Source organism: Leptodactylus fuscus, chromosome 2 (genome assembly GCF_031893055.1).
Source record: "Leptodactylus fuscus isolate aLepFus1 chromosome 2, aLepFus1.hap2, whole genome shotgun sequence".
NCBI lineage: Eukaryota > Metazoa > Chordata > Amphibia > Anura > Leptodactylidae > Leptodactylus > Leptodactylus fuscus.
This window is the reverse complement of record NC_134266.1, coordinates 211335708-211356289: the sequence shown is the minus strand read 5'-3', so window position 1 is coordinate 211356289 and position 20582 is coordinate 211335708.

The window sequence follows — 20582 nt, the reverse complement described above, 5'->3', positions numbered from 1 at the left end:
GTGTCTTTGTAGAATTTGTATATCTGGTCCTTTGGTCTTTGTTTATTTGGTCATGTTTGTGTCATCCATGTATTTGGGTTGCGGCCCGAAGTTCCAACTTGCAATTCCTGTTCTACTGATTGGACCTATGCCGATTCTTCTTATGTTTGTAACTGTTTTTCTATTATATTGTAAAAGTTTTCTTCTTTTCAATAAAAATCATATTTAAAATAAAGTTCCTCCTAGCAACCCTCCAACTAAGCGTAGTTAAGGAGATCCATCTGGTGTTCACCCTGCATTGTCAGTGTATCCACATATAACAACATGAGAAGCACTAGGTGGTACAAAACCAGAGATACACCTATTTGAAGTGACTTCCCTCCCTTTTGCGATTGATAAATCTGGATATATTAGCAATACAAGGTGAACAGGGAATAGATCTCCCTAAAAATGCTCAGTTAGAGGGTTGCTAGGGAGACCTTCAGAACCAGTTTTTTTTTTTTGCTAATGTACAAAAGGTTAACAAAATATAATGCAGAAATGTTCTGCATACCACTGCTTATACAATAGCAAAAAAAGGGAAGTGACAGTTACACTTTAACCCCTTAACGCTAAATCACGTACCTGTACGTCAGGGAATGTGGTTAGTTCCCGCATTCCCACGTACCAGTACGTGATGGAGATCGCACGGGCTCAGAAGCAGAGCCCGTGCGATCTCCATGGGAGGCCGGCTGTATCTGACAGCCAGGCTTCCCCTGTAGCAGCAGGGACGGTGATTGCACCGACCCCCGCTGTTTAACCCTTAAGGTGCCATGATCCATAGTGATCATGGCACCCTAGGGGTTTGGCCGGCTATAAAGCATGCTGCTGGCTGCATAAGGAGTCTGTGTTAGCTGTAATTTACAGCTACACGCTGCTCCTTAATCCCTCCCCCCATCGGAGTGAGCTCCGATGGGGGGAGGGTTAACCCCTTGGATGCATCTGCATAGCTAGCTTCCTCTATAGACTTGCAATACACGTGTATTGCAAGTCTATAGTTAGTATAGAACCAGCGATCCTCTCTGATCGCAGGTTCTAGTGTGCTTGCAACACAAATAAAAAAATGTAAAAAAGGTTTTTTTAAAAAAAAAAAAAAAAAAAGTGTGTAAAACAAACAAAAAAACAAACATAGTTACATTTCTTGTAAATCTGGAAAATCGCTGTTACACTTGTAAGCCTTGTAACGTCCAAAATAAATTAAAATACAATCAAAAGATGATGCCGATATAAAGCAGAGATATGGGAGATAATATTTATTACTGTATTTGGGTGGTATAACTATCTGCCTGAAAAGCAGAGAATTTCACATTTTGAAAATTGCAATTTTTTTCCAAATTTCCATCAAATTTCCTATTTTTTTTAATAAGTGAATACAAAAATATTTATTAGTGTTTACCACTAACATGAAGTATAATGTGTTACGAGAAAACATTCTCAAAATTACTTGTGTTAGTTAAAGCGTCTCAAAGTTATTGCCATTTAAAGTGACATGTCAATTTTGAAAAAATAGGCCTGGTCCTTAACATACTTTTGGGCTGTGTCCTTAAGGGGTTAATAGGCAGTGCTCTACTAATTCGGCACTATAAGAATTTTTTTATTTCTCTGGCCCCGACTGTTCCTGAACAACAAGTGAAGATAGTTTCAGCATCTAATATGCGAAATAGGCTCTCTACTGTCAAGTGGGTGGTCTCAGCAAGTAGCTGGTACTAGGGAGAATGCTAAAGAGATGACTAAAACTGTCCAATCAGAGGCAGACAGTGTCACAGCACAGAATCTCTAGTCTGCTCTAGCCCAAGACCTCCCATTTGACAGAGAGCCTAATTAGCATAATCAGGTACCAAAACTGCAGTAGCTGCACTGATATTTGCACATATTTGCCATCGTGCATTGTAGACCAGAGGCATATGTCACAAGACAAAGGGAAAATTAGAATAATATCTTGATAGGCCACAGATAGTTTTTTGAAGAACATCAGTGAGGTCTATTATAGTGAGTTGTGTTGAGAAGTGTCCTGTAGAGATGAGCGAGTAGTACTCGATCGAGTAGGTATTCGATCGAATACTACGGTATTCAAAATACTCGTAGTCGATCGAGTACTACTAGCTGTTCGAAGTTAAGATTCAATGCAGAACCAGTGTTGATTGGCAGAATGCTATACATTGCCAATCAACCCTGGTTCTTCTCTTACCTTTAGAAGTCTTCTCCTTGCGCAGCGTCCCCGCGTCCTCTTCCGGCTCTGAATTCACTCTGCCAGGCATCGGGCCTGGGCAGAGCCGACTACGCATGTCCGCTTGTAGTGCAGGCATGCGCAGTTGGCTCTGCCCAGGCCCGATGCCTAGCAGAGTGAATTCAAGGCCGGAAGAGGACGCAGGGACGCTGCGCAGGGAGAAGAATCCAGCCTGACCCTCACTCATGGACTTGGTAAGTAGAATTTGATCGAATGATATGTACCCCTGAAACGAGCATTTCCCCCCCATAGACTATAATGGGGTTCGAAACCCGTTCGAACACTCGAACAGTGAGTGGTTGTTCGAATCGGATTTCGAACCGCGAACATTTTAGTGTTCGCTCATCTCTAGTGTCCTGCAATCCACTGTGGATTTACTACACTATGATACCAAATTGCTATTATTCTCTAAAGGACTCATTCATACATTCATGTAAGAAATCCATAGCTGTTTAGAAATAGGAATTTCTGCATAGAGACAATACTAATGGTAATTGTATCATAATGTGTAAATATGCTAATTAGAATGCTAAGCAAATACAGTAAATCTATATTTACTTATAGGAGTCAAGCAAAAAAAAAAATTGCTATCTTCAGCCTAATGATATAGTTATTGGAAGCAACCTTTAATTATCTTAGGTCTGTAGTCTCTTTCCTATGATACACAATACAGGTCTATTATAAGGTAACTAATAGAATTTATTATTAGGAGCCCAACATAAGTGTAAGTAAAGATCAGGCACTTAATGATGTAGTATTGGCCCTCAGACATCAGAGCCTTTATTACTGAGGGTTTAATGAGTCTATATGTGAGAATATACAGCATCTGCTAACAGTACTGTACATCTTTAGCTTCTGCTGCAGGCTATTTGCTGGTTATTTTATCAAACTAGATAAGATGTATTAGTACTTTGGGAACGGTGTGCTCTTTCAGTGCTCTCATTTGTATAAAATCTATTTACTGCTAATTCGATGCAACTCATTACCTGTGTCACAAATAATAGCCTGTGTTGTAGAGAAAAACAAGTCATGGTCCCAGAGTGTATTAACAAGTAGCTTCTTGTTTAAGCTGTAGCTTATAGTTTTAAAATGTGATTTAAAGGTGTTTTCTATAGAATATTAATTATATACAGCAGGGTATGATAAAGTAATTAATATGGCTACTCACCTCCACCTCCTGGCTGGGCTGAGACAGGACACTACTGCGGCCACTGATTGGCTGATAATACACTTCCTGTGCGCTGGGACTGCAAACAGGAAGGAGAGAGCTGTGGGGATCAGGCAGTGTCAGGATGGAGCCGCTGGGGATCAGTGGAGCAGAGAAACCATGTTAATTATTTTATACCGTGCTTTACCTCTGCTGTATATAACTGATATTTCATGGAAAACACCTATAAATCACATTTTAAAACTAAAAAAAGGGGAACAAATCAATTCTACATCGTATTCCCCTTAACTAAGAGAAGGCTTAATTTTTGCATGACAAGTTGTATTTTCATATGGCACTCTTTTGGGGTACATATAATGTTTTGATTAGCTTAACATTTTCGCAGGGTTCATGTGAAACAACCTACAATTCTATCTTTTTACTTTTTGCATTCTATTCCAATGGTGTTCACTCTGCATTAAAAATGACGTGGTAACTTTGATGGGTCATTACGATTATGGCGATCCCATATTTATTTGTATATGTATTTTTTGCTGCATTTTTTTACATTTTTGTATAAAATCTATTTACTGCTAATTTGATGCAACTCATTACCTGTGTAATTTTTCAAAAATGAACAATTTTCCTGAAGTCACTGTATTCTGACACCTGTAACTTTTAGTTGACAAAGATATGTCAGGGCTCTTTATTTCCAGGGCAAGTTGTAGTTTGTTTTGGTACCAACTTTTTGTTTATATGACATTTTGCTCACTGTGTATTGCTATTTTTTTTTGGAAATATACAATAATTTACGCAGTGGGGTATATATTTTTTATGGTGTTCACCATACGGGATGGATAATGCTTTTTTTGGGGATAATGGGGATTTATATGCAAATGCAAAAAAGTTAGATTTTTTAACGTTTGATTGTTGTGTTTTACACTATATGTTTAACGTTTTAAACTTTTTTCTACTTTTTTCTTGTCACACAATAGAACTTGAACCTGGGATCTGCTGATCCCCAATGCAATGTACTGTAATATATTATATTATAGTACATTGCACATAGGCTGTTTATGTACAATACGGATAGGAAACTTTGGAAACCCCTCAGACTCCGCAATCTCATTGCTGGAGATCGAAAGGGTGGTGGGCCATCTTAACTCCAGAGTCAGAGTATTTTCTGACTTTGCCAGCTAATCTCTGGGTCTTGGCTGTGCAATACAGCTGAGACCAAGAAGACAATATTTTACTCACCGATCCCCACTCCTGTCCATAAAATATCATCCACTACCTACTGGAGTAATACAATAGGTAGCATCCATATAAAAAAATTCTGCTCCTAAGTTTAAAAATTAAGAAACAGCGGGCTCCATAAAGATGCAAGGGCCACCGAATGAATCACCAGTACCCTGGCGGGCCTGTCGAATTCTGACTATTTATAAGGAGAAACTTTTAATAAGGCTGGGGGAAAATACTTTTCATAAGGAGGGGCGATATTTATAAAGAGAAACTATTGATTAGTACGGGGGAACTATCATTTATAACGGGGCTATTATTTATAAGTGGGATCGATTTATATGGGTTGTCTGTTGTTGAAATGTGGGACTCTTATTTATGACGCTAGGTTTATACTAGCGTTTGGGTTTCTGTCCTTTGGGTCTGCTAGAGGAACCCGAAAAACAGAAACTCTATCTGCTTAAAAAGTATTTACCAATGGACCGCATAGACTATAATTGGGTCTAAATTCTTGAATGGAATGAGTCATTGTGGTGACTACTACAAAACATATGTATGTAGGTCCTATATTGTGAGCACTGATTGGTCACCCTAACCTATCACCCCGCATACACTCCTAAATGTATCACTTTTAGTTGTTGGTCTTTTAATAAAAGCAGCATCTTTTCCTATAAATTGGCTACTACTTGAGTTACTTTCTTCTACTTTGGCTTTTTATTTTGTTACTATTGTTAACATGGCTCTCCACTTGCTACAAATGAGCACCCTTCAGGAACTGTACTTAAGTCTCCAGTTTCATTAGTGGTGCATCTCTTAATTATTTGGTTCACAGAATCCTGCTGCATCTTTCTTCGCGAAAGGTTCTGATGCATATTTTAATGACAATATATGTTCACTGAGTGTTCTGGTTCATTATCCTAATTCCAGCCGGTACACAGCATCCATATCATTTATAACAAGGGGATAAGACAGCTTGTTCTGACATTTCTTCCAGTCTTGAGCACATGCTGAGTTACCAAGAGCTGGTTTTATGCACTGGAGACTTTAAATGTCAGACACGGTAAGCTATCTGCGCATTTAAATCCCTTAAGACAATTACAGGAACTCACTAGAAATATTGTTGATATTGGATTTTTGTTCAGTGACATCTAAAGTACAGACTTTCTTTACCATTAAGAAAAAGTCAATTTGTGCGCATTTTATTTCTACATTCACATACAACTTGTTAAAAATCTTGTCACCATGGAGCAAATTACTATCCTCTGTTCTAATAGTTTCATGGAAAGGCCTGCTGCATCTATGAATATAGTAATATAAGGAAAGGTCACATTTCTAAACAGGTGCATGCATTTATATGTACAGTGCTATATTTACACTTAGGTGTGTCTAGGTCTAAAGATTTTCCAATTTTGATCATTCCTTTTTTTTTCTTTTTTTTTTTTAACTAATCCTCGTCCTGAGAATGTTAATTTACCCAGTTTATTCTTGTACAGGAAACCACAAATAAAAATCTTTAGAGAGTGATCATTTTTTTTCATCAAACACAGTGCAGTAGAGCCTAATACATATAAATTACTGTGTATTGGTAGAGATGAGCGAACACTAAAATGTTCGGGGTTTGAAATCCGATTCAAACAGCCGCACACTGTTCGACTGTTCGAACGGGTTTCGAACCCCATTATAGTCTATGGGGGAAATGCTCGTTTCAGGGGTAGGCAACATTGGATCAAATTCTACTTACCAAGTCCACGAGTGAGGGTCGGGCTGGATTCTTCTCCCTGCGCAGCGTCCCGGCGTCCTCTCCCGGCCTTGAATTTACTCTGCTAGGCATCGGGTCTGGGCAGAGCCGACTGCGCATGCCCGCACTACAAGCAGACATGCGCAGTCGGCTCTGCCCAGGTCCGATGCCTGGCAGAGTGAATGCAGAGCCGGAAGAGGACGCGGGAACGCTACGCAGGGAGAAGACTTCTAAAGGTAAGAGAAGAACCAGAAGTAAATTGGCAATGTATAGCATTCTGCCAATCAATGCTGGTTCTGCATCGAATCTTAACTTCGAACAGCTAGTAGTACTTGATTGAGTACGAGTATTTCGAATACCGTAGTATTCGATCGAACACCTACTCGATCGAGTACTACTCGCTCATCTCTATGTATTGGCAATAAATAACAGTGATACAAAGAAACCTGGAGTTCAATGATGTAGTACAAAATGCATTGACATTGCCTGGAAGGGTAAGATGTATTGAGAGTGCCTATACAATGCATAGATGTTATGCAATGAATAAGGTACAGTATTAAAATTATAAGGTACAGTATTTCACGGATATTACAGTATATTGCAGAATCTATCCTGAAGATCCCGAAGAAACAAAACCCTTACTTTTTTCAAAACCGCAGTAAACTTGCATAGTCAACACAATTCTGTGACCTTCTTTATGTTAAAGTTTTCACCTTGGTTCTGCCTCCTACACTTGGTGGATAATATGGCGCTTATCTGGCCACATCCAATGCTATAGTCCTCAGCAGCCGCCCAGCCACGGTGCCCATTTTGCATATTGCCTACCAGTGCTCTTCTCAGATGATGTAAGGGAGACACACACTGGAGATACCAAGAGCTTCACTCAGAGGTATAGCTAGGGGTTCAGAACAGGGGGTCAGATACCGGCTCTACACAGGACTCTGCAGACCATTTAGGTGAATACAGCAGTTACTAGCAGGTGACATCCCTGAGTGTAATCTTGAACATTTCCCATCTATTCCATCCAGACCGCCATGACAACTTTTTCCAGTAGTGACTTGTTTCTGTAAAGTTAGCAACAATCTTTGACTCTTTACTTTTCCAGGCCCTTGACCCACATTGTCCTCATTGGCTTTCCAGATCAGTGAGGGTCCTACACTCAGGACCTTGCTGATCAGCTGCTTGAAGGAACCATGGCACTTGTGGAAGTGCCGTGACCCGTTCTCTGTTTACATTGTATCATTTCATAGTGGCCATGTAATGTAACTACAGCAACATTCTATACATTTTTATGTACACTGCCCTGTGTATGAATGATGGACAGTTCATAAATGCAACAGCAACATTTTTTGACAACAGCAATTGTTAGTTCTCCAGGACCTGACAACAGACACGGTGCTTAAACTGGCTTGGATGATGCAAGGATGCAACACCTGCCTACTGGAACCCATGTCACCACTAAGCGGAGTTTGGTTCTGGGAACCAGCTACCAAATTGCAGGTACTAATGTGCCCCCTCACCTCATTGTGACTAGGTTGTACGTGCAGTGTTCTGAACAGCATGCCAATTCTATACCCCCTTCCTCACTGAATAGGAACAGGCCCTTAAATAGTATACCATGGAAAACAGGGGAAACAGTTATACTGAATCTTTTCCCACAAAACTATATATCAGCTATATTCAGCTCTTCCTGCTCTATGACAGATTATACAGCCTTTATATACACAGGTATGCTGGTGGCCCATATTCTGTTTCACAGCGGACCTAGGTTGTCTGTGTCTATCCTTGGGCTACAGTAAGCCTGTCATACACTGAAAGTCTCTGTCTATGTAACATGATGAACACTTACTCCATTATGAGCAGTTCAGACACAATGTCCAAGAAATTTAAGGATTTTTTTTTTTTAATCCTTAAAAATGTGCCCCACACCAATGATGCAATACATGGATGCCTACTCTGTCTATATTCTATACCAGTCCTGTGTCTTTTCCTCCTCAAATACTCCAGTCAGTGGAAAACAAAATACGGTGTATAAAAAGCAGGAAATTGTCTTCCATAAATACATTCATGTTATAAAATTTGTAATATACTGTGCAATAAAGCCATACATAAAATCCTTGCATAACAAGACAACTAAACTCCTGAATGATGAACTATTGATCTCTGTACAATCGCGTTTATTCTTTTGTTCTGAAATTAAGCCTTTCATATTCTGGAAAATCATTAGATTTCAAAGAAGTGTGAAATAAACATTGACATGGGCTTAAGTGGGTGTACAGGAAAGTCCGCTCATTAGGTGCATCAGCTACTTACCCACTGAGCCATTATTGATCCAAGCACACTCATGAGAAAGACTCATTTTAATAAATAAATTGCCTAAGTAACTGTGTTTTCTGCTACATTTAACCTCATTTGCTGTGTTTTTTCTTCATAAAACTGGCATTACTTTAAAGATTTCCAACAACCTGCCATTAAACATTTATTGTGCTAATTTTTTTCTGTATTCCTGCAGAGAATAAATTTGCATCTTCTTTTCTCTAAGTCTACATGAATGGTTCTAAAATACAGTAAAATATTAATCTAAACAATATAATAAGTGATTCTAGATTCATCACCACTTGCGCATTTATGGGTGTGTGTGTTCCCATAATGCTTTACTTTAGTCATGGTTGAGAGAATGCTTCTAAGGCTAAGGCCTCACGTGGCATCTCGCAGCAAAAAAGCGCAGCGGGAAGAACTGCCTTGAGTTGTCGCCCTGGTATTTCCTACAGCGCTTTGCACAGATCGTTCACAGAGCTTTTCTCTGCAGATTTTTGGCATCAGTTATACCTATAGGGAAACTGCAGGCATTTCCGAAGGTATAATCGACATGCTGTGGTTTCCAAAACCATTATGGTTTTGAAAATCGCAGATTATCCAATGTGCATATTTTAGTGCAAAGTGGGGATTTCACAGCCCTTTAACCCCTTTGCGACCGCCCACAGCATTGGGAGCGGGTGTTAGCTGTAACTGACAGCTAACACCCTGCTCCATAACCCCGGGTCAGAGCACAGCTCCGATCGAGGGTTTGAACCCCTTGGTTGTAGTGGTCAAACAAGACCGTGGCATCCAAGCGGTTCCAGCATGCTACATGTCCCCCTTGGCACCCCCCGCGGCAAGATTGGGGGTTGCCGATATGCATCTTCTGCAGCCCAATAATAATTTGGACTTTGGGGTCTTAGATATATTATAAAAAAGCATATCTAAATCTGGGAATGTACTGGCAAGCTTTATTTTACTTCCATAACTACTGTCGACCTTAGAAGAAGCTTATTGACATATTTAGTGCCATGGACTGTGACCACTGTTGTACTTTCTCTCCATGCAAATGCAAAAACAAAAAGTTGTGACAGCACTCTGGTAGCATGAAGAGCATTACTGAAAATACCTACTGTATATAAGGATGCATGAAAATAAGGTACTTGGTGTTTACATTTTGTTCGAACTGTAATTGTAAGCCTATCGCCATGTCATGTGGCAACTGTTCTAGCATATAATGCATAACTCTCCTGTGAGCTCTACTGAGCCTAGCCCTGACAGTTTCCACCTATATTATTCTGCTCAGCCCTCTAATACATGCATAAGCAATACTGAATCTGTTGCTTCTGATTCTGCATTGGTTCTTTACTACACTGTATTTGGTTTATTGTTTTTTGTACTGCTGACTACCAGTGTTTGCTTTTCCTACTACTACCTACTACTGAACCTGAGCTGCCTGCCTTGAAACATTGGCTTATTTACGACCTTGTTTATCTGCTGCATGCCAATGATCTTCAACCTGTCCCCAACTATCTCTATATCAGTATCCTCTGACCCTTCCAGTTGGTGGCACAGTGGGCCCACACATCTGCTCCCCCTTATAATATGCTGATTTTTTTTTTCAGTTTCACTCCTCCTAGTACAAGTAGATTATTTCACAGATACATAAATTTACATTTATCACCATTGAATCTCATTTGCCAAGTGGATGCCAAAACACTCATCCAAGTTGAATTACAATTTATAAATGTCTTCCTAGATTACGCTACATGAGTTATTGTGACATACTGTATATTCTTATATATATATCTGTAAGGGAATTGAAATAGGAGCAATTCCCCAATAGCTGCTGGAGAACCCTGGGGGGAGGGGCACAATAGACAGTGAGTCCTAAGCTGAACCCACTACTGCCCCTACCTGCTTGCTGGTCCTATCCTAAGTAATAGGTGGCAACTGGTTGATGGGTCTTTCCTATATAAGTGCAACACAGAAGAAAGACAAAACAAACAACAACAAAGGAAGGTCAACTAGCCAAGGGTCCAGTAACAGTCGAGCAATGAAGTACAGAATCAAAATCCAATAGAATAGTCAATAGGGTAAGCCAGAGGTCAGTAGTACAATAGTTCACAGAGAAGCTTAGAAGGGACAAAGTCAAAGGACAGAGTCTCAATAGCCAGCATGGCTGTGTGGGCTAATGGCTTGTATATAGGAAGCCAAAAACCTGCCCTAGGCTTGATTGGTAGACAGGCTGTCAATAACACAGGCCAGACTAGAATTAACCATTTGATGATCAGAGAGAACAAGGTGCAGGAGATGGGTGTGGTGGAAATTCAATTACAGAGGAGAGGTAATAGAGCAGTGTTGACACAGTGCAATGAAAAACTCTAAGCAAAGAATCAAAATGAGCCTGCCTCCTGTGCTGTAGCGAGCGTGCGGAGGGTGGCACAGAGACCTCAACAGGAAGAGACGTTACAATTAGAGATGAGCGAACACTAAAATGTTCGAGGTTCGAAATTCGATTCGAACAGCCGCTCAATGTTCGTGTGTTCGAACGGGTTTCGAACCCCATTATAGTCTATGGGGAACAGATACTCGTTAAGGGGGAAACCCAAATCCGTGTCTGGAGGGTCACCAAGTCCACTATGACAACCCAGGAAATGATGCCAACACCTCTGGAATGACACTGGGACAGCAGGGGAAGCATGTCTGGGGGCATCTAACACACCAAAGACCCTCTATTACCCCAACATCACAGCCTAACAACTACACACTTTACACACTCAATACCACCTCTCTGACAGTAGGAAAACACCTTGAAACATGTGTATTTGGCACTTGCAGTGAGGAGAGCTTGTCACCAGCAGTGAATTTGGCCCTTGTAGTAAGTTGAGGTTGGCACCAACATTTGTTTTGAAAATCAGGGTGGATTGAGCCTCTAACCAGCAGAGTTTGGGCAAATTCATGGTGGAGGGAGCCTCTAAAAACCCCAGTTTGGACCAATTCATGGTGGAGGGAGCCTCTAAAAACCCCAGTTTGGACCAATTCATGGTGGAGGGAGCCTCTAAAAACCCCAGTTTGGACCAATTCATGGTGGAGGGAGCCTCTAAACAGCCCAGTTTGGACCAATTCATGGTGGAGGGAGCCTCTAAAAACCCCAGTTTGGACCAATTCATGGTGGAGGGAGCCTCTAAACAGCCCAGTTTGGACCAATTCATGGTGGAGGGAGCCTCTAAAAACCCCAGTTTGGACCAATTCATGGTGGAGGGAGCCTCTAAAAACCCCAGTTTGGACCAATTCATGATGGAGGGAGCCTCTAAACAGCCCAGTTTGGGCAAATTCATGGTGGAGGGAGCCTCTAAAAAACCCCAGTTTGGACCAATTCATGGTGGAGGGAGCCTCTAAAAACCCCAGTTTGGACCAATTCATGGTGGAGGGAGCCTCTAAACAGCTCAGTTTGGGCAAATTCATGGTGGAGGGAGCCTCTAAAAACCCCAGTTTGGACCAATTCATGGTGGAGGGAGCCTCTAAAAACCCCAGTTTGGACCAATTCATGGTGGAGGGAGCCTCTAAAAACCCCAGTTTGGACCAATTCATGATGGAGGGAGCCTCTAAACAGCCCAGTTTGGGCAAATTCATGGTGGAGGGAGCCTCTAAACAGCCCAGTTTGGACCAATTCATGGTGGAGGGAGCCTCTAAAAACCCCAGTTTGGACCAATTCATGGTGGAGGGAGCCTCTAAAAACCCCAGTTTGGACCAATTCATGGTGGAGGGAGCCTCTAAAAACCCCAGTTTGGACCAATTCATGGTGGAGGGAGCCTCTAAAAACCCCAGTTTGGACCAATTCATGATGGAGGGAGCCTCTAAACAGCCCAGTTTGGGCAAATTCATGGTGGAGGGAGCCTCTAAACAGCCCAGTTTGGACCAATTCATGGTGGAGGGAGCCTCTAAAAACCCCAGTTTGGACCAATTCATGGTGGAGGGAGCCTCTAAAAACCCCAGTTTGGACCAATTCATGGTGGAGGGAGCCTCTAAAAACCCCAGTTTGGACCAATTCATGATGGAGGGAGCCTCTAAACAGCCCAGTTTGGGCAAATTCATGGTGGAGGGAGCCTCTAAACAGCCCAGTTTGGACCAATTCATGGTGGAGGGAGCCTCTAAAAACCCCAGTTTGGACCAATTCATGGTGGAGGGAGCCTCTAAAAACCCCAGTTTGGACCAATTCATGGTGGAGGGAGCCTCTAAAAACCCCAGTTTGGACCAATTCATGGTGGAGGGAGCCTCTAAACAGCCCAGTTTGGACCAATTCATGGTGGAGGGAGCCTCTAAAAACCCCAGTTTGGACCAATTCATGGTGGAGGGAGCCTCTAAAAACCCCAGTTTGGACCAATTCATGGTGGAGGGAGCCTCTAAACAGCTCAGTTTGGGCAAATTCATGGTGGAGGGAGCCTCTAAACAGCCCAGTTTGGGCAAATTCATGGTGGAGGGAGCCTCTAAAAACCCCAGTTTGGACCAATTCATGGTGGAGGGAGCCTCTAAACAGCCCAGTTTGGACCAATTCATGGTGGAGGGAGCCTCTAAAAACCCCCAGTTTGGACCAATTCATGGTGGAGGGAGCCTCTAAAAACCCCAGTTTGGACCAATTCATGGTGGAGGGAGCCTCTAAACAGCCCAGTTTGGACCAATTCATGGTGGAGGGAGCCTCTAAAAACCCCAGTTTGGACCAATTCATGGTGGAGGGAGCCTCTAAACAGCCCAGTTTGGACCAATTCATGGTGGAGGGAGCCTCTAAAAACCCCAGTTTGGACCAATTCATGGTGGAGGGAGCCTCTAAAAACCCCAGTTTGGACCAATTCATGATGGAGGGAGCCTCTAAACAGCCCAGTTTGGGCAAATTCATGGTGGAGGGAGCCTCTAAAAACCCCCAGTTTGGACCAATTCATGGTGGAGGGAGCCTCTAAAAACCCCAGTTTGGACCAATTCATGGTGGAGGGAGCCTCTAAACAGCTCAGTTTGGGCAAATTCATGGTGGAGGGAGCCTCTAAAAACCCCAGTTTGGACCAATTCATGGTGGAGGGAGCCTCTAAAAACCCCAGTTTGGACCAATTCATGGTGGAGGGAGCCTCTAAACAGCCCAGTTTGGGCAAATTCATGGTGGAGGGAGCCTCTAAAAACCCCCAGTTTGGACCAATTCATGGTGGAGGGAGCCTCTAAAAACCCCAGTTTGGACCAATTCATGGTGGAGGGAGCCTCTAAACAGGCCAGTTTGGGCAAATTCATGGTGGAGGGAGCCTCTAACCAGCCCAGTTTGGACCAATTCATGGTGGAGGGAGCCTCTAAAAACCCCAGTTTGGACCAATTCATGGTGGAGGGAGCCTCTAAACAGCCCAGTTTGGACCAATTCATGGTGGAGGGAGCCTCTAAAAACCCCAGTTTGGACCAATTCATGGTGGAGGGAGCCGCTAAACAGCCCAGTTTGGACCAATTCATGGTGGAGGGAGCCTCTAACCAGCAGAGTTGGTGGAAATCAGGGTGGAGGGAGCCTCTAACCAGCAGAGTTGTGGGAAAGCAGGGTGGAGGGAGCCTCTAACCAGCAGAGTTGGTGGAAATCAGGGTGGAGGGAGCCTCTAACCAGCAGAGTTGTGGGAAAGCAGGGTGGAGGGAGCCTCTAACCAGCAGAGTTGTGGGAAAGCAGGGTGGAGGGAGCCTCTAACCAGCAGAGTTGTGGGAAAGCAGGGTGGAGGGAGCCTCTAACCAGCAGAGTTGTGGGAAAGCAGGGTGGAGGGAGCCTCTAACCAGCAGAGTTGGTGGAAATCAGGGTGGATGGAGCCTCTAACCAGCAGAGTTGGGGGAAATCAGGGTGGAGGGAGCCTAGTATTAGCAGAATTGTGCAACGCTTATGGTGGATGAGTATGAGGATGCGGAGGAATTGGAGAGGTTGAGTACAGACATGGAGTTTCATGTTGGGGTGCTTTACACAGGTGGGCCCAAAAATGAAGGCTCTATCCAGTGGTGGTTCATTTTTATCAAAGTGAGCCGGTCGGCACTCTCAGCTGACAGACGGGTGCGCTTGTCAGTGATGATGCCACCGGCTGCACTGAACACCCTCTCAGATAGGACGCTGGCGGCAGGACAGGACAGCACCTCCAAGGCATATAGGGCAAGTTCAAGCCACAGGTCCAACTTCGACACCCAATACGTGTAGGGCGCAGAGGGGTCGGAGAGGACAGGGCTGTGGTCGGAAAGGTATTCCCGCAACATGTGCCTATACTTCTCACGCCTGGTGACACTAGGACCCTCCGTGGCGGCACTTTGGCGAGGGGGTGCCATCAAGGTGTCCCAGACCTTAGACAGTGTGCCCCTCGTTTGTGTGGACCGGTGAGAACTTGGTTGCCTACTGGAGGAACTGCCCTCCCTGCCGCCAACGTCACATGCTGGAAACATCTCCATCATATTCTGCACCAATTGCCTGTGGCAAGCATTGATGCGATTGGCCCTCCCTTCTACCGGAATAAAAGACGAGATGTTGTTTTTATACCGGGGGTCAAGGATAGCAAAGATCCAGTACTGGTTGTCCTCCATGATTTTGACAATATGCTTGTCGGTTGTAAAGCACCCCAACATGAACTCAGCCATGTCTGCCACAGTGTTAGTTGGCATGACTCCTCTGGCCCCACCGGAAAGTTCAATCTCCATTTCCTCCTCATCCTCCATGTCTACCCATCCGCGCTGCAACAATGGGACGATTCGAAGTTGCCCGGAAGCCTCCTGTATCACCATCACATCATCGGACAACTCTTCTTCCTCCTCCTCCTCCTCCTCCTCCATTAAACGCAGTGAAGCGGACAGATGTGTGGACCTACTCTCCAGCTGTGACGGATCGGATGCTATCCCTAACTCCTCTGTGTGATCTGAGTTATCCCTGATGTCAATCAGGGATTCTCTCAGAACACACAAGAGCGGGATTGTAAGGCTCACCATCGCATCCTCAGAGCTCACCCTCCTTGTGGACTCCTCAAAGACCCGTAGGATGTCACAAAGGTCTCTCATCCATGGCCACTCATGGATGTGAAACTGAGGCAGCTGACTTTGTGGCACCCTAGGGTTTTGTAGCTGGTATTCCATCAAAGGTCTCTGCTGCTCAACCACTCTATTCAACATCTGAAACGTTGAGTTCCAGCGTGTGGGGACGTCGCACAAAAGCCGGTGTTGTGGCACATGCAGGCGTTGCTGGAGAGATTTTAAGCTAGCAGCGGCTACTGTCGACTTGCGAAAGTGGGCGCACATGCGCCGCACTTTCACCAGTAGCTCTGGAACATTGGGGTAGCTCTTTAGGAAACGTTGCACCACTAGGTTGAAGACGTGGGCCAGGCATGGAACATGTTGGAGTCCGGCAAGCTCCAGAGCTGCTACCAGGTTCCGGCCGTTATCACAAACGACCATGCCTGGGCCCAGGTGCAGCGGCTCAAACCATATTGCCGTCTCATCGAGGAGGGCATCCCTCACCTCGGAGGCAGTGTGCTGTCTGTCCCCCAAGCTGATCAGCTTCAGCACAGCCTGCTGACGTCTACCAACGCCAGTGCTGCAACGTTTCCAACTCGTAGCTGGGGTCAATCTAACAGCGGAGGAGGAGGCGGTGGCGGAGGAGGAGGCGGTAGAGGAGGAGGAGGAGGGGGGTGTTCTTCTCGTGTCCCTGCCAGGAATGTTAGGCGGGGAGACGAGGTACACCGGGCCAGTTTGGGAAGCAGTCCCAGCCTCAACTACATTCACCCAGTGTGCCATCAGTGAAATGTAGCGTCCCTGTCCGCATGCACTTGTCCACGCGTCGGTGGTCAAGTGGACCTTTGTGCAAAGCGCGGAACTAAGGGCCCGCCTGATGTTGAGTGACACGTGCTGGTGCAAGGCGGGGACGGCACACCGGGAGAAGTAGTGACGGCTAGGGACGGCATAGCGAGGTGCCGCAGTTGCCATCAGGTCCAGGAAGGCGGGAGTTTCAACAAGCCGGAACGCCAACATCTCCTGGGCCAGCAGTTTAGCGATGTTGGCGTTCAAGGCTTGCGCGTGTGGGTGGTTAGCAGTGTATTTCTGCCGCCGCTCCAATGTCTGAGAGATGGTGGGTTGTTGTAAAGAAGCGCCTGATGGTGCCTTTGATGGTGCAGGAGAAGGAGATAAGACAGGAACAGGGGAGGATGAGGGAGAAGTCAACAAAGTGGCGGAGGCAGATGAAGTGGTGTCCTGGCTCGTCCTCTGGAGTGCATCGCCAGCACAGTCAGCAGTGGCAGTGGCAGAGGCAGAGGCAGAGGCAGTGGCAGTGGCGTGAACGGCAGGCGGCCTTTGTCCTGCCGTTGCTGCCTGCCACTGATTCCAGTGCTTGGATTCCAAATGACGGCGCATTGAAGTGGTGGACAGGTTGCTCTTCTCAGAGCCCCTAATCAATTTCGAGAGGCAAATTGTGCAGACAACACTATATCTGTCCTCGGCGCATTCCTTGAAAAAACTCCTCACCTTTGAGAAACGTGCCCTCGAGGTGGGAGTTTTTCGGGGCTGGGTACGAACTGGAACATCTTGGGAGATTCCGGGTGTGGCCTGGCTTCGCCTAAGCTGCTGACCTCTGCCTCTGCCTCTAGCTACCCTTTTTGGTGCTGCACTTGCCTCAACATCCACACTACTTTCCCCGCTTGACATCCCCCCTGTCCAGGTCGGGTCAGTGTCCTCATCATCCACCACTTCCTCTTCCAACTCCTGTCTCATCTCCTCCTCCCGCACAATGCGCCGGTCAACTGGATGCCCTGACGGCAACTGCGTCACATCATCGTCGATGAGGGTGGGTTGCTGGTCATCCACCACCAAATCGAACGGAGATGGAGGAGACTCTAGTGTTTGAGCATCTGGACACAGATGCTCCTCTGTTAGGTTCGTGGAATCGTGACGTGGAGAGGCAGGTTGAGGGACAATGAAAGGAGCGGAGAACAGCTCTGGGGAGCAGGGACAGTTGGGGTTATTGTTCTGTGAAGCTTGGGAATTTTGGGAGGAAGGAGGACAAGACTGTTGGGTAATAGGAGGAGAGGAGGCAGAGTCTGACTGGCTGCTGGACAATGTGCTGTAAGCGTTCTCTGACAGCCATTGCAAGACCTGTTCCTGGTTCTCGGGCCTACTAAGGTTTGTACCCTGCAGTTTAGTTAATGTGGCAAGCAACCCTTGCACTGTGGAGTGGCGTAATGCTTGCTGCCCCACAGGAGTAGGCACGGGACGCCCTGTGGCTTCACTGCTACCTTGCTCCCCAGAACCATTCCCCCGACCTCGCCCACGGCCTCGTCCACGTCCCTTTCCGGGAGCCTTGCGCATTTTGAATTCCCAGTTAGAAATTGGCACTATATACCAGTAGCAAAAATTGTGGGTGCACGTAACCCCAATATATTCTTTGAATTCCCAGTCAGAAACTGGCACTATATGGCAGTAGCAAGAAATGAGGGTATTTGTAACCCCAATATATTCTTTGAATTCCCAGTCAGAAACTGGCACTGTATACCAGTAGTAAAAATTGTGGGTGCACGTAACCCCAATATATTCTTTGAATTCCCAGTCAGACAATGGCACTATATACCAGTAGCAAGAAATGAGGGTATTTATAACCCCAATATATTCTTTGAATTCCCAGTCAGACAATGGCACTGTATACCAGTAGTAAAAATTGTGGGTGCACGTAACCCCAATATATTCTTTGAATTCCCAGTCAGAAATTGGCACTATATGGCAGTAGCAAGAAATGAGGGTATTTATAACCCCAATATATTCTTTGAATTCCCAGTCAGACAATGGCACTGTATACCAGTAGTAAAAATTGTGGGTGCACGTAACCCCAATATATTCTTTGAATTACCAGTCAGAAACTGGCACTATATGGCAGTAGCAAGAAATGAGGGTATTTGTAACCACAATATATTCTTTGAATTCCCAGTCAGAAACTGGCACTGTATACCAGTAGTAAAAATTGTGGGTGCACGTAACCCCAATATATTCTTTGAATTCCCAGTCAGACAATGGCACTATATACCAGTAGCAAGAAATGAGGGTATTTATAACCCCAATATATTCTTTGAATTCCCAGTCAGAAACTGGCACTATATGGCAGTAGCAAGAAATGAGGGTATTTATAACCCCAATATATTCTTTGAATTCCCAGTCAGAAACTGGCACTATATGGCAGTAGCAAGAAATGAGGGTATTTATAACCCCAATATATTCTTTGAATTCCCAGTCAGACAATTGCACTGTATACCAGTAGTAAAAATTGTGGGTGCACGTAACCCCAATATATTCTTTGAATTCCCAGTCAGACAATGGCACTGTATACCAGTAGCAAGAAATGAGGGTATTTATAACCCCAATATATTCTTTGAATTACCAGTCAGAAACTGGCACTATATGGCAGTAGCAAGAAATGAGGGTATTTGTAACCCCAATATATTCTTTGAATTCCCAGTCAGAAACTGGCACTGTATACCAGTAGTAAAAATTGTGGGTGCACGTAACCCCAATATATTCTTTGAATTACCAGTCAGAAACTGGCACTATATGGCAGTAGCAAGAAATGAGGGTATTTGTAACCCCAATATATTCTTTGAATTCCCAGTCAGAAACTGGCACTGTATACCAGTAGTAAAAATTGTGGGTGCACGTAACCCCAATATATTCTTTGAATTCCCAGTCAGACAATGGCACTATATACCAGTAGCAAGAAATGAGGGTATTTATAACCCCAATATATTCTTTGAATTCCCAGTCAGACAATGGCACTGTATACCAGTAGTAAAAATTGTGGGTGCACGTAACCCCAATATATTCTTTGAATTACCAGTCAGAAACTGGCACTATATGGCAGTAGCAAGAAATGAGGGTATTTGTAACCCCAATATATTCTTTGAATTCCCAGTCAGACAATGGCACTATATACCAGTAGCAAGAAATGAGGGTATTTATAACCCCAATATATTCTTTGAATTACCAGTCAGAAACTGGCACTATATGGCAGTAGCAAGAAATGAGGGTATTTATAACCCCAATATATTCTTTGAATTCCCAGTCAGAAACTGGCACTGTATACCAGTAGTAAAAATTGTGGGTGCACGTAACCCCAATATATTCTTTGAATTCCCAGTCAGACAATGGCACTATATGGCAGTAGCAAAAATAGTGGGTGTATATAGCCCCAATTCTATTGCTAGGGGACTTGCAGGGTATTTCTGGGGTGAAGGTGGGGGGGCACACCGTTGGAACGGGTATCGGGGGTATATATCGGGTATACGGGAATACACTGACAGTGTATTCCATTCAGGATCCTGGGAAAGCTGGGTTGCGGCGATTGAGCCCGTCAGTGCCACGTTACACTGACAAGCTTCTCCCTGGAATTTAGCTCTTACAAGAGCTGTTGTGGTTGTCTTCTCCTTCCTATCCTAGCCTGTCCCTGCCTACCCAGAATCTAAGCCCTAGCTAGCTGGACGGAAACCTCCGTCCTCGGTGAATTGCAAGCTCAGAATGACGCGAACCTGGGCGGCGCTGTTCTTTTAAATTAGAGGTCACATGTTTTCGGCAGCCAATGGGTTTTGCCTACTTTTCTCAACGTCACCGGTGTCGTAGTTCCTGTCCCACCTACCCTGCGCTGTTATTGGAGCAAAAAAGGCGCCAGGGAAGGTGGGAGGGGAATCGAGTAATGGCGCACTTTACCACGCGGTGTTCGATTCGATTCGAACATGCCGAACAGCCTAATATCCGATCGAACATGAGTTCGATAGAACACTGTTCGCTCATCTCTAGTTACAATATCATATTCATGCTTCCCTCATCACACACTGCATGAAATATTTATATGAGTCCATGTTGTAAACAGCTATTTGTACCACACATACTGGGATTTGGAT